The 12,496-nt window shown below is 36.3% G+C and overlaps 1 protein-coding gene across 4 annotated transcripts in view; it reads left to right on the top strand.

Moving 5' to 3' along the window:
* Positions 1-12,496, top strand: part of camkk1a (calcium/calmodulin-dependent protein kinase kinase 1, alpha a) — a 91,734-nt gene that overhangs the window by 39,855 nt on the left and 39,383 nt on the right. For all 4 annotated transcript variants that reach the window (XM_079871943.1, XM_079871941.1, XM_079871944.1 and 1 more), the window contains exon 2: positions 3,824-3,880. The gene's annotated coding sequence lies outside the window, so the exon portion shown is untranslated. The remainder of the gene's footprint in view (positions 1-3,823; positions 3,881-12,496) is intronic.

The raw sequence follows: 12,496 nt of genomic DNA, 5'->3' as shown, positions 1-12,496 counted from the left end.
AAACATAATTTGTTTCTTACAATGGCAGTAACAAGCAACTTGACAACATCTTAAAAATGTGGTGCAGTTGAGATGAGACACAACACACAAGTATAGTGAAGAAGTCTACTTGCAAATTGCATGTGTGATATCTAAATGAATATTCTATGCAATGTGACATTTTTCTTCATCACCAACTCTAACTTTGCTTGCAAAATGATAGAAAAAGATTCTCATTTCCTGCAATAATAGAACGACGTAAGTAAATAATTAAATAAACAAGTAAATGAATGATCAAATAAGGCTGACGATATGACTATAGCATATTGCCCAACTTTACTCTATTCATTGCTTTCATCTGCCACAGTGATGTCTTTAAAATATATTTATTTGTGGGATTTTCTCAGCAAATATTAATAGGCCTATATGTGGTTACAGTAATTGTGATGAATATCATGTAAATAATTTGAGGAACAATTTTAAATGATTTACAGCCTTTATTTTTCCTATTCCCCTGTTTTGTTTTGTTTTGTTTTCTCCCTGTTGTCATCAACTTCCTGTTGTCACTCCAGCCTGTTCCTCTCTGTCCTCACATTGTGTCCGTTCTTAGTGTGGGATTACCAGTGATTAATGAATCAGTCTGATCACACCACATCAGCAGTGAGGATTAGTCTCTGCTGTCCATTACTGTATGAATGAAGCACTCCCTCATTCACTGTACTGGCTCGATATTTAGATCAAGAGTCCACCATTTTACTAATTAACCAGATAGAGTTACATACGTTAAACACGTTCCCTCATAACGAATTATTAACGTGCTACATGTCCTTTAAAATCATGGTATTTTCTTATTAGTGTAGCTACATTTATACATGTACAGTGAAAAAAAGATGCGGGTTTAACAGTTGGCTGTGAATGCTATACATGCACACAAATGCACAGACACACACACATCAATGCTAAAGCTGTTATGTCTGGCCATAACAAGCAAGTAATGCTGTCTGTAGGTCAGAGCACATGCCCAGGGGCTTCAGACATTAAAGCTCTTAGCTGGATGTGTGATACTGTGAACTTCACATAGTGTATCTTGTATAAGTCTTAAGAAAATTCAGGCTCAGTTTTAATGGTGTTGTATTTTACAGGCAGAAACAGCCACACACAAGATAGGAGTAAATGATACATGCTTTTCTCATGCAGCCATTAGTGCTTTTAAGTATTTTATTCATCATTTATTTAAATATTATTTAGCCATAATTTAATAATTCATGAGGAATTAACTAAAAAAAGGTTGTCAATTCAGATATACACCACTGTTCAAAAATGTGAAACATAGAAATTATTTATTTTCATAGAAATTATTACTTTTATTCAGGAATGCATTAAAGTAATCAAACGGGACAGGAAATAAATGATATTTGAAATAAAAGATGTTCTTTTTACCTTTCTATTCATTAAAGAATCCTGAGGGGGGGGAATCCACCAAATGTTCAGCAGCTTTTTTTAACAATGATAATAAGGATATATTAGAATGATTTCTGATGGATCATGTGACACTGAAGATTGGAGTAATGACTCACTGTAATGATCACAGGAAAAAAATACATATGAAATTATATTTGAATAGAAAACAGTTGGTTCACAATATTACGTTTTTCACTGTATTTTTGATCAAATAGATGCAGCATTTCTCTTACTCACTTTTTAATGCCCAGAAGGGCTATAAATGTATAGTACTTGCCCAGTAATAACAATCAAAGAAATTATATATTGTTGTGACAAAATCATTAATTTCATTTGTTTTATTTAATATACATTCTAACAATGATTGTACAATTTAATCTCTGAACTTTTGTACAAAGTATCTCTTGTTCATGTAGGTTGATGATATGAGCATGTCAGACTGTGTAAGCCATAAAAGGTATTGTTGTCACTTATAAGTGCCCACTAAATTCACATTTCATGTTCCAGGGGGCCCTTTAAGTAGATGGATACCAGAGAGGCCCTGCCCTGGACCATTTGCTGAGGGGACCCTGCAGTCTTCATGCGCAGTAATGTGTTTAAATTAGTGTCTGGTTTGAGACCATCTCTAAGCTGTTGCCTTTGTTGTACCTGCCTGATATTCAATAGGGCATCTCTCTTTTTCTTTCTCTCTCTGTTGTATAGCTGATATGTTCAATTCTTTCTTTCATCACTGCAGAGCGTACAATTGAAGTTTCTCTCTGAGAATAGTCATCATTTGTCCGTTCACCCTCTCACGCTGGCATTCTCTGACAGCCTCCTCTGAAATCCCCATCCCAATTGAGTCGGCTGGCAGCTCTGTTTTGTTCCCTTGCTGACTTGAATAGGTTTTAATGGTGCTGTTTCATGTTTGAAATGAAGACTCCTGGCTTAAGACAGCAAACCAGACTCAAGAGCCCTGTGACAGTCGCCGCATCCAACATTTGCTCTGAAATCCAGGCCTAGCCAACATAATGTCTGAGCTCTCTGCAGTCAACAGACCCAAACATCTTTTCTGGAGGAGGCAGACAAGTTGTTTTGGATGGTTCTCTTGCATGCGGAGTCCGAGTGCTTGACCTTTTTGTGGTCTTTTTGTCCACATCATACTTCTGAGAAGATGGCCGTCTGGATTCCTGCTGGAAAAGAGGGCTGTAATTCTCTTACTGAGTGAAGACACTTGCGTTTACTAAGTTTAGAAATTCCCCGTTAACCATCTGTCTCGAGTTCTGCATGTAATAATTGTAATTAGGAAAACTTGGTTTGAATGAGCATTGGCATACAGTGGGCAAAAGTGATGGCCGGAGGGGATATTTAAGAATGAAGAATACACTAAACATGGTTATGGTATTAAAATGACAAAATTATTTGGCAAGAACAGCTTTTATTGTAATTTGTAACATTAACATCTTTACTGCCCATTTTGATTCATTTAATGCTTTCTTGGTGATTAAAAGTATTTTCTTTCAAGAAAAGAAAAATCTTTTAACAGTAGTATAAGTAGCACAGTGCTGTGTGTTTTAAAATTAAGTTATATATAAACCGTTACTTTTTTTTCTCCTGGGCTTTGCTTGCTTGTTTGTGTTTTATATATAAGCTATACTTTTCAACAACAACAAAAAATGCCTTGGCTTATTATACAGCTTATTATACAGTACTGCACACACTAACAATGCCAAACTGAAACTGAGAAAGATGGCTTCAAAGTTTCTGGGTTGAATTTTTATATCAAAATTGATTTTGATCAGTTTTCACACAAAGCTTTCCCTGAACATAGTTGAGTAAAACCTCAAGAAAGATCATAATCTAAGAGTCTTGATTTTTAGTCATAACGCTATTTTGATCAAACGAGTTACTGTGGTTTGCCACTGTAGATATGGTCTTATTCACAAAACTCAGTGCTATTTACCAAGTGTTATTAATGTAGAAAAAGGAGGTAAATGAAATTTCATTTAAAAGATTTGTGTGCTTATTGTAGTGATCATGGTAGCAGTAATTCATCAAATGATGGAGAAGAGTGTTATAATCATGCATATATCTGGATGCAGTGTTTTTTTAAAGAGCTGATTCATTCGTCTTACCCTGTTATTATCCATTTTCCATCATACAGATTATAAATGCTAAATCACCTGTTGATCACCTTCAAAATATTCGAACGTATAATCTTTTGATTACTTGTATATCTTCCCAGCAGTGCTAACATCTATGTACTTTGAGAAGGAAGTAAAGCTCATGTTTCAGGATGGGTACACAATATTTATTTATTTTTAATAACGGGTTTTCAAGCACATACTGTTCTCCTTGTGTTGACATAAACTCTGGTTAACAGTTTTTTTTGTATCACTCACAGGTTGCTTTATGCTGTAGGGAGACTAGTGGAAGAAACGTTGAACGCTGCAATACTGAGGTGAGTCCTACTTCATCTACTTGATAAGATCCACTTTATTATCACTGCCTTAGTTTTACAATTATTTTTGACAGGTCCTTTTATGATATCACACTTTACACCTGATTACATCAAGTTGTTTGTGGATCGGTCTAAAAGGGCAGCTTCTACTTCTATTAAACGTCTATTAAACACTCATACTGTAATCTGTCTAGCTGTTCCTCCGTGTGTGAAATCCCACTTGTGTTCATCTGCATGTACATTGGCCGTGTCCTCAATCACCGTGCGCTCCAGTAGTTTAAAGCCTGTCAATATTCATCTCATCAGTGCTCCCACTCTCCCTCAGCGCTTACCAGCCTCTTAAAGGGAAAGTAATAGCTTTTTTTGGACTCTTCAGACGGTAAAACTGTACTGTAGTGCTTCATGTTTTGTAGCAAGATTTTTCTATGCATTTGGATGTACAGTAACTAGAAACAGTTTGGGTTTAATCCATTTTTTTTTAGTAGCCAAACCCCACTAACATGCTTTCGAAAACAGGATATTATGAAAAACCTCTCAGTCATGTTTTCTGCTAGGTTAAACCACGACTACCCTTTACTGTCTGTAAAATAAGTGTTGATTTAGGCTTTGCTACTGGTTTCACTACAGCTGGTTAATTGACAATTTTGTAAATGTATTAAACAAAAGCAAAAGTGTGATTTGTGACAGCCTTTGCCTTTGTAAGATTTTAATATTTTTTGTTCCATTCTCCTAGCAGCTAATAATTCAATGCACAAAACACATTTTGGACAGCCCAAACTGTTACTAATTTACATTTTATTAATGTTTACTAATTTACTGTTATTAATTTACACTGTTACTAAACTAATACATTTATATATATATAAATGTTATCTTATAAAATTTGTAAATGTATACATATAGAATGAATATATATATATATATTCACAGTAATTTATCAGAAAACAAGACTTAATATCCTTGCCATTGTGTTGCTCAACTAAATATATCATATTTTATGGATGCTTTTATTTAAATTTTTTCCTGGAAAACTAGCAACCTGTCCATGTTGGCATCTGCCTTACTTAGCTTCTACCAAGTGACATATGGACGTGACAGCGTTTTCCCCCATTCAAAAATTAAACATTTATTGTGTTGTCCTAAATATGGATGATCATATAGTTAGTTGCGTTTTTAATAATAGCATTTTTTCTATGACTCAGTAAGAGCACTCACTAGTTGAGAACCACTGTTGTAGACTGCAAAAAGATTTGAAAGTTTACGGTGACACACCATTTATTATGTTCTATTTCAAAGCACATCTTTCTCCCTGTGTTTAGTCAAGCGATAGTTTGCTGTTTATCTTGTCTAATAGCACATGGTTCCCGCTCTAGATCACCACCCACTGACTGATACAGCGCTAGAACCGTTTGGGCGCTGTTCCCTCACAGTTTGCATCAAAGCTTTGGTGTTGAATTGAAGTGAGAGGAGGCAGAACGTGGGCATGTAGCGTTGCAGCCGTTCACCTCTCCTCCTCCTGTTTTCCCTCTTCACATATCCTTCACTCTGCTCTATGAATTCCTCCTCATCCGGAGGGACTCTCTTTAACAGCCGCATAAATGCACTTTGCTTCTACAAGGACGCCTGCTTGAGCTCAGCTCTGCCAGTACAGGAAGAAAGTGTGTGTGTGCGCGCACTAAAGTCTGCACACTGCATACAGATGTCATGGATTGAAATGGATATCCAGCACCTGGGAGAACAACTGAAGCATCTGTGAATGCAAACTCAGAAAAACACGATGTGAGTTATGTTCTCTTTAGCATGAGCTGACAGGCCTGTCTAGAAGAGTTTAGAAAGTCAGCTCTTGCTAGCCTTCCAGAGACAGAACGGGGAGGAGATTGGGAGAAATCGCGATGTAACGGACTAGCCTCAAAAGTATTTAGCATGATTTGAGCTAAAAAAGCTACATTTATCATACAATTTTGTACATACAGATCGTGTAAAAAAGGGTTTGATTTTAGCATGTTGCTTACTTTTAAAAGTAATGCATTGCAATTACAACTAATTGTTACATTACTGCGCTACATTACTTTTGCGTTACTTTTTTCTCACCTGGCTTTTGCTTGCTTGTTGGTTTTAATAACAACAACAAAAAAGTAATATTTTTGGCAAATGTAAAGGCCCTTTCACACTAATAGTGAAATGAATAAGCCTCAGGCTGAAAGAAATGCAAATTCATGCCTGTACAGTAGAGAGTGCACAGTTAAAAATAAACCTTTCAGCGGTTCTGCCATTCTGGATTGGAGAAGAATGTTCAACACGCTTACAATAGAAATGTTACAAAATTAAACACAAATGTTGTTTATCTAAAAGTAATTTTTGCTTCTTAGTATGGTTGAAGTGGCTCATCGAAGGTCAGCAGCAAAGACATTGGTTAATAAATTGAGGTTAAATACATACAAATAAAGTATATTTGTGTCATTTAATATATTTAATTATTGTAGGTTTGCGTAATATATTCTGAAATTGCATTTCACTGTTTTTATTCATGTTGACGAATACTAGGGGTGTAACAATATATCGTGTCACAATATATCGCAATACAAAAATGCAACAATATGTATCGTGGATAGTGACAATATGTATCGTGGATAGTTCACCCAAAATAAAAATTACCCTGTGAGAAAAAATTGAAGTTTTCAGAGTCAGTACTACATTAAACTACAATATATTATGTTGAATATAATGTATAATAATGGGGGAATTTTAGTGGGTCCTGATAATGCTTAGGTTATAAGTCTTATGTTACAAGTAAAAAGTGGCCTACATTATTTAAAATATATCTAGCCAGTGACAGAGTGCAAGCATATTCGTCTAAAATAATTCTGTATTTTCAGGTTCAGAATCATGAATATATTTATTCTGGTGTCACCATTGTCCAATCCTATTCATTTACACCCACAATGTTATATCAAATGTAGCATTTAATTAACAGTACATTTTTTCTTAACTTTTATTATCTTGGAGTATCGCAATAATATCGTATCGTGATATGTATCGAATCGTGTAATTAGGGTATCGTTACACCCCTAACGAATACTGAATCTGTTTTTGGGCAAGTGAGATGAGTAAATGCTTGCTCACTTTTATTCTAAATCTACAATAACCATCATGTTCACACAGTGCACACAACGCTTCTGCATTTACTCACAATTTCTCTCAAAATAGGGACAGGAGAGCTGACAGTCAATAAATGGAAAAACTTGCGTTACTTATTTGAAAAATTAACTCAGATATTTTGTTGTAAATTTATGCATTACTTTACTAGTTACTTGAGAAAAGTAATCTGATTGCATAACTCAAGTTACTTGTAATGCGTTACCCCCAACACTGGTTAGACACAAAGCGGGCCACCATAAAAATAGCGCCTACAGATACTGGATAAAATAGTTTTTTGATTAAACTGTTTTTATCATTAGATTTCAGTATTTAATTAATTATAAGTATACTCAACCATACGTGCCATCTGTTATCCTGCTTTAGAATTGGGCCAAAAGATTTTCAAAAAGAGCACATTTTTGCACACTTTCTGTGAAATTATGATAATTCTGTGAATAAACAGAATTATCTAATCTCATTATCTAATTAATACACTTCAGCATACAGGAACTAAAAGGTTTTCCAAATTAGCCAAATTAATTTTATTCAGATTTGCCCTCCTATCTAACTCTAAGTTCCAATTATAAGAGGAAAAAACACACAAACAAGAAAACATTCATAGATGAGATAATTGCAGGTGCAGGTTCCATATGGGCCTAGTGATTCATCTCTTGTTTCAGAGATCTGCGTGAGCGACTAGAGTGACACCTAACACCGATCGCATGAGAAGATAATGGACAGAGGTCATTTTAGGGCATTTAAGACTTGTAGCATGTAACGTTAGTCTCTCACTTTCCGTGGTTGCGAAAGAATGTGTCTGGATGAGTCAAAATCTCTATTTTTAAAGATGAACCAATAATTCTCTGATGGTGTCTCGCTTACATTATTATAAGATGCCCATCTGCCCAGGAGGAAGTGAAGTTTCCAGATCAAAATAGGATTTTTTGTTTCTTCTGTTCAACACTGGCATTAAGTTTCACAAAGAGAATTTTATATACTAGCTGGTATATATACATTTAGAAATTTGCCTCTACTCACTATCATGTTGTTTCCAGTGAACGTAATTGTTTCGTATAGTGGAGCGCTCCTGCACATGATTTTGCTGAGCGCACTGGATTTTGACAAGCCAAAGGTGTGTGTCTGCCTCCTGGATGTAATATGCAGTGTTTGCTACATTGCGCTCTTGTAACGATTCATTTCAGATGCTTGTAGATAGTGTTGGAATGATTACTGAACACGTTTGTGCTGACAGTGACACATGATAGTATGATATACAGTGTTTGTTTCAATTCGACTGATAGCTACAGTAAAGAAGAGTAAAGACATTTATAATGTTACAGAAGATTGCGATATCAAATAAATGTTGTTCTTTTGAACTTTCTATTCATCAAAGAATCCTGAAAAAATGTATCACAGATTCCACAAAAATATTAAGCAACACATTGATAATAATAAGAAATGTTTCTTGAGCAGGTGTGTGTTTGTTCATTATAAACAGGCCTGAAATCACTGATGACATTGAGATAAAACTGCCCCAGTGCTGAGCCTGACAGAAGGACAATGCTTTGACCCAGTGCTCAAACAGTCAGTGATGCCAGAACGACTTTTAGCATGAAGGTTTGCTACCACAGTATATTAGTTTGAAGGCCTGACTCATGAATATTAATTAGTTTGTGTTGATGTTGCCAGACTGTCCAGTCACGTAACTAATTAAAATTCATGAGTCAAGCCTTCACCTTGTTATTTATTCATAAATGAATGTGCAGATACACTTGAGTTGTACATAGATGTTCTACGCTGGCTTAATATTGAGATACAATATTAGATCAGCATTAGATGTTTTCTTGTTTTGAGAAACTGTCAAAGCTTACAGGTCTGTAACTTACAATGTCAGATTTATAAAGTTGATAAAGTTTCATTCATTTCCCATTTATCACATATTTTGTAGACGCCTGTACTTATCTTTATTTTTTTTACTTTCTTAGATCAGGCCAACAAAACATTTTAATATCAGTCATAAATTCAGTTAAGTTGTTGGGCCAGGCTCTCCTGGGGCAGTTTTAAAAGGCATTTGTGACTTGTAGAAGAAAACCTCTCATGTTTGGTGCCTTTTATATTTTGAATAACCTTGAGCAATAGAATAAGGTAGCATGTCCCAAATACGTCAGATCGAGTGTGGCTCCCTTGACATTTGTGTTACAGGATTTCGCTCTGTTTCTGGAGCCTGTCTCATCCCTCAGTGTCTCCAGCTCACTGTAGGACAGAAAGGATTTAGTTGTGATGACATTTCTATTGTTCAGCTGCTTTTCCTATGGTAATTCTCCATTCCCCCTCATAGAGGATTCTCTGAAATGGTTTGCATTGGAACGAGACAATAACAGTAAGAAATGAAGGCAGATGATTGGAACGATATTATGAGAATGGATGAAGAAATTCATTCCTACGTCTTTCTCTAATGCTTTCTGTTGCTCTATATTTCCATGTAGAGAGCTATATTTTGTACTTCCACTTATTTTATCTATAAAACAAAGACTCAAGCAGATTTCCAGCTCTGCTTTGATTCTCTCTCTGTGAAGCGAACAATGTCTGATCATAAGAGAGGCATTGATGTTAGAGAAGCGAACAGTGCCCTTGTTACCAGCAGATGGACAGACAGGTATTCCTACTCAGTCTTTGCAAATTCTGGACGCTTCAGCCAATGTGTGAACGATTTGCATATTCACTCAGTTCTGAATATCAGACAGTTAGAAGATAAGATAAGAAGATTTTTGACTGCCATACATTTATTGATGTCTTTTGTTCTATCATGTTTTTTAATGGGATTATTGATATGATAATATGCACAGTAAATGATCTGGGGAGATTTTGGAAGTGGAATATGAACGTGTCAGCTTGGCAGATTTGAATTTCTGTTAGTTCTGTCATTATTTTTAGCAATTTTTATGTATCTTTAAAATGTATTAATTGTAAACCATAATAAATAAATAAAAAGTGTGTTTATTATTTGACGTAACATGCAGTTTGGGTTCAGGGTCCTGTAAGGTTCCTAATGATTTGTTAGCTTTCTAAAGCTCTGTTGCAGTGGGGTTGAGTCTGGCCCTGCAGTGTGTTGTTAATCACTAGGCCTCAGACAGCCGTCCCACACGCAGCCTGTGTATGGATAGAGGAAAAGACAATGTCACTGTCTCAAACAGCCACAAACAATCCCCAAACAAACAGATAGATAGATTATTTTAGTTTAAAGGCTCTGACGGAAATAGGGCACACAGTCGCACGTATACACACACACACACACAAACACACAAGTCAGTGAGTACAAAGCAGTTCTTGTTCACAGTGGTGGCTCCTAATTATCTTCCGTCTGAGGAAATTGGTCTCCCTTAGAGAAACACTTTTTTTTTTCAATTAGCTGGTCATGTATGGGTGACTTCATTGGCACCTTGCTGCCAGTAATATTCACACCCTCCACACAGTTAATGCCAGAAAAATGCCATCGAGAGCATGATCAAGACATAACTGACCCTCATTAGAGCCCAAAATGAAGTTGAGGACTGATAATGTTCACACAGAGCCTTTCATTTTTCTACTTGTTTGCAAAGTATGAAATAAGAATGAAATAAGAATGATATAAGAATGAAATTTGATTGAATGAGGATGCAAAATCAGCTTTATTACCATTCCATCTTTTTACAAAACACAGCAAGCATTGTTTTATAGAACAATCTTATATATTATACCATTTTAAACCATCAGCTTATACCACACAGTAATTCCAGTAAATTACTGTCAAATTAACAGAACAACTTTTCCAGTAAATACACAAATGTGTTGTTCACACAAGCAATAGCATTCCATCTTTTTATCAGTTACCATTCACACATCAGTACCAAGGGTCCCGAGCACAAGACATGCTGCAAACTGTCAGACGGCCGTCTAGCGCATGTTAAAATAATTTAAAGCAGAAGAGCTTCATGTAAACCGCTCCGACAGAGCTTTATCATAATCATAAACTTGCCTTGGCCACACCAGACTTTGAGCATGCAAAATGTCTACAGATACTGCAACAGTCATGATATGATGTCACACTCTGTGCCATTTTTTTTTTTTAAACCTATATTCAACATATAACAAATAATAAAATCCAACATGTAAAAAACAAAACAATCTACTCCACTTTACTGTAAAAAGTTTGCATTCTTTTAATTCAGCTAAGAGGTCACTTTGTGGTGTATCAATCTTCTATTGGTCACACATCCGAAACGTCTTCGGATGAAAACGTCTTCGGTCTCCCAGATTTGCATGCTTTTGAATGCAAGTCAAAGGAACAAAAAGTGTAGTGTGACCACCTCCCCATTGACATTGAATACATAACAGTAATGAATATGATTAGCCTTTTGCTTGACTACTTTATCAAACAGCTAATAATGTGTTGTTACACAAACCATGTTCCCATTCGCCACCTCAGAGTCAAGACAGCTACTTTAAAGGAGACATATCATGCTTTTAAATCGTCCCTTTTTACATATAAATCATACATTTGTAGTCTATATAAAGCGGAACAGCAATGTTTGGGTCTGAATTTCTCATTATTATAGCTCCACAGGACCCTTTTCTACCCCTTTTCTGATGTGCGTCTGAGAGCAACTCGTTTTGGTGCGGTCTCTTTAAATACAATTGAGACACTTCATACCCCGCCCCCTCTCCAGGATGTAGCGGCGACACTCGGTTCAACTCCACCCCGTTCGGCCATTTTTGTAGTTTGATAGCAGAGATATGATTATCTAGCGGCACAGAAACGTTTTATTCACACGTTATTAACAAAATGTCAACAATGGAAGACTTGTCCAGCCAGCCTTACATGTTCGAGCCAGAGTCGGAGCCGGAGCGAGATGAAAATGAAGATGACGAACCTGCAGAACAACGTCTTCATATTGATGTATCGCAATGGTGTGTTACTGTATTTACATATGAAACTTTGGTCTTCCGACCTTTTACCACCGTGTCGATTTATTTTGATTAATATATCCGAGGGAGAGAGAGCAAGACAGCATCTAGTTTGGAGACGGTGAAGTCTTGTTTACACTTTCGCCTGGCTCCGAAGAGAGAGAGAGTGCGCGCGCGCGACCAGGTCTCTCTCTCTGCTCGTTCTTTCAGTTAAACATGCGTCCTGACACAAGCGCGGCAGTTCATCTACATTAGACGGTGTAATGAAGCGTGTGGGTTACTACATCCAACAACCGAACATTTTAACTTACCCTCTCGTAACTTCTGCATCTTTTAGCTTGGACTACAAAATTGCAGGGATAAATTAAAATGGCGGATTGCTCGAAGTGTTGGGCCGGAAGTCAATGTCCTTATTTGGCAGTTCCGCTGCAAATACTGTGACGTAATAGTTCAAAAAACGTCATAGAGAACAGAAAAATCGGAACAGGTTGAAAAATATGACCAAAACAGAATATAAAGATATCAACGAAGCAC

This window comes from Squalius cephalus (assembly GCF_949319135.1).
Source record: "Squalius cephalus genome assembly, chromosome: 5".
NCBI lineage: Eukaryota > Metazoa > Chordata > Actinopteri > Cypriniformes > Leuciscidae > Squalius > Squalius cephalus.
Note: the sequence above shows the minus strand (reverse complement) of the source record. Positions and strands in the feature narration are given on the sequence as shown.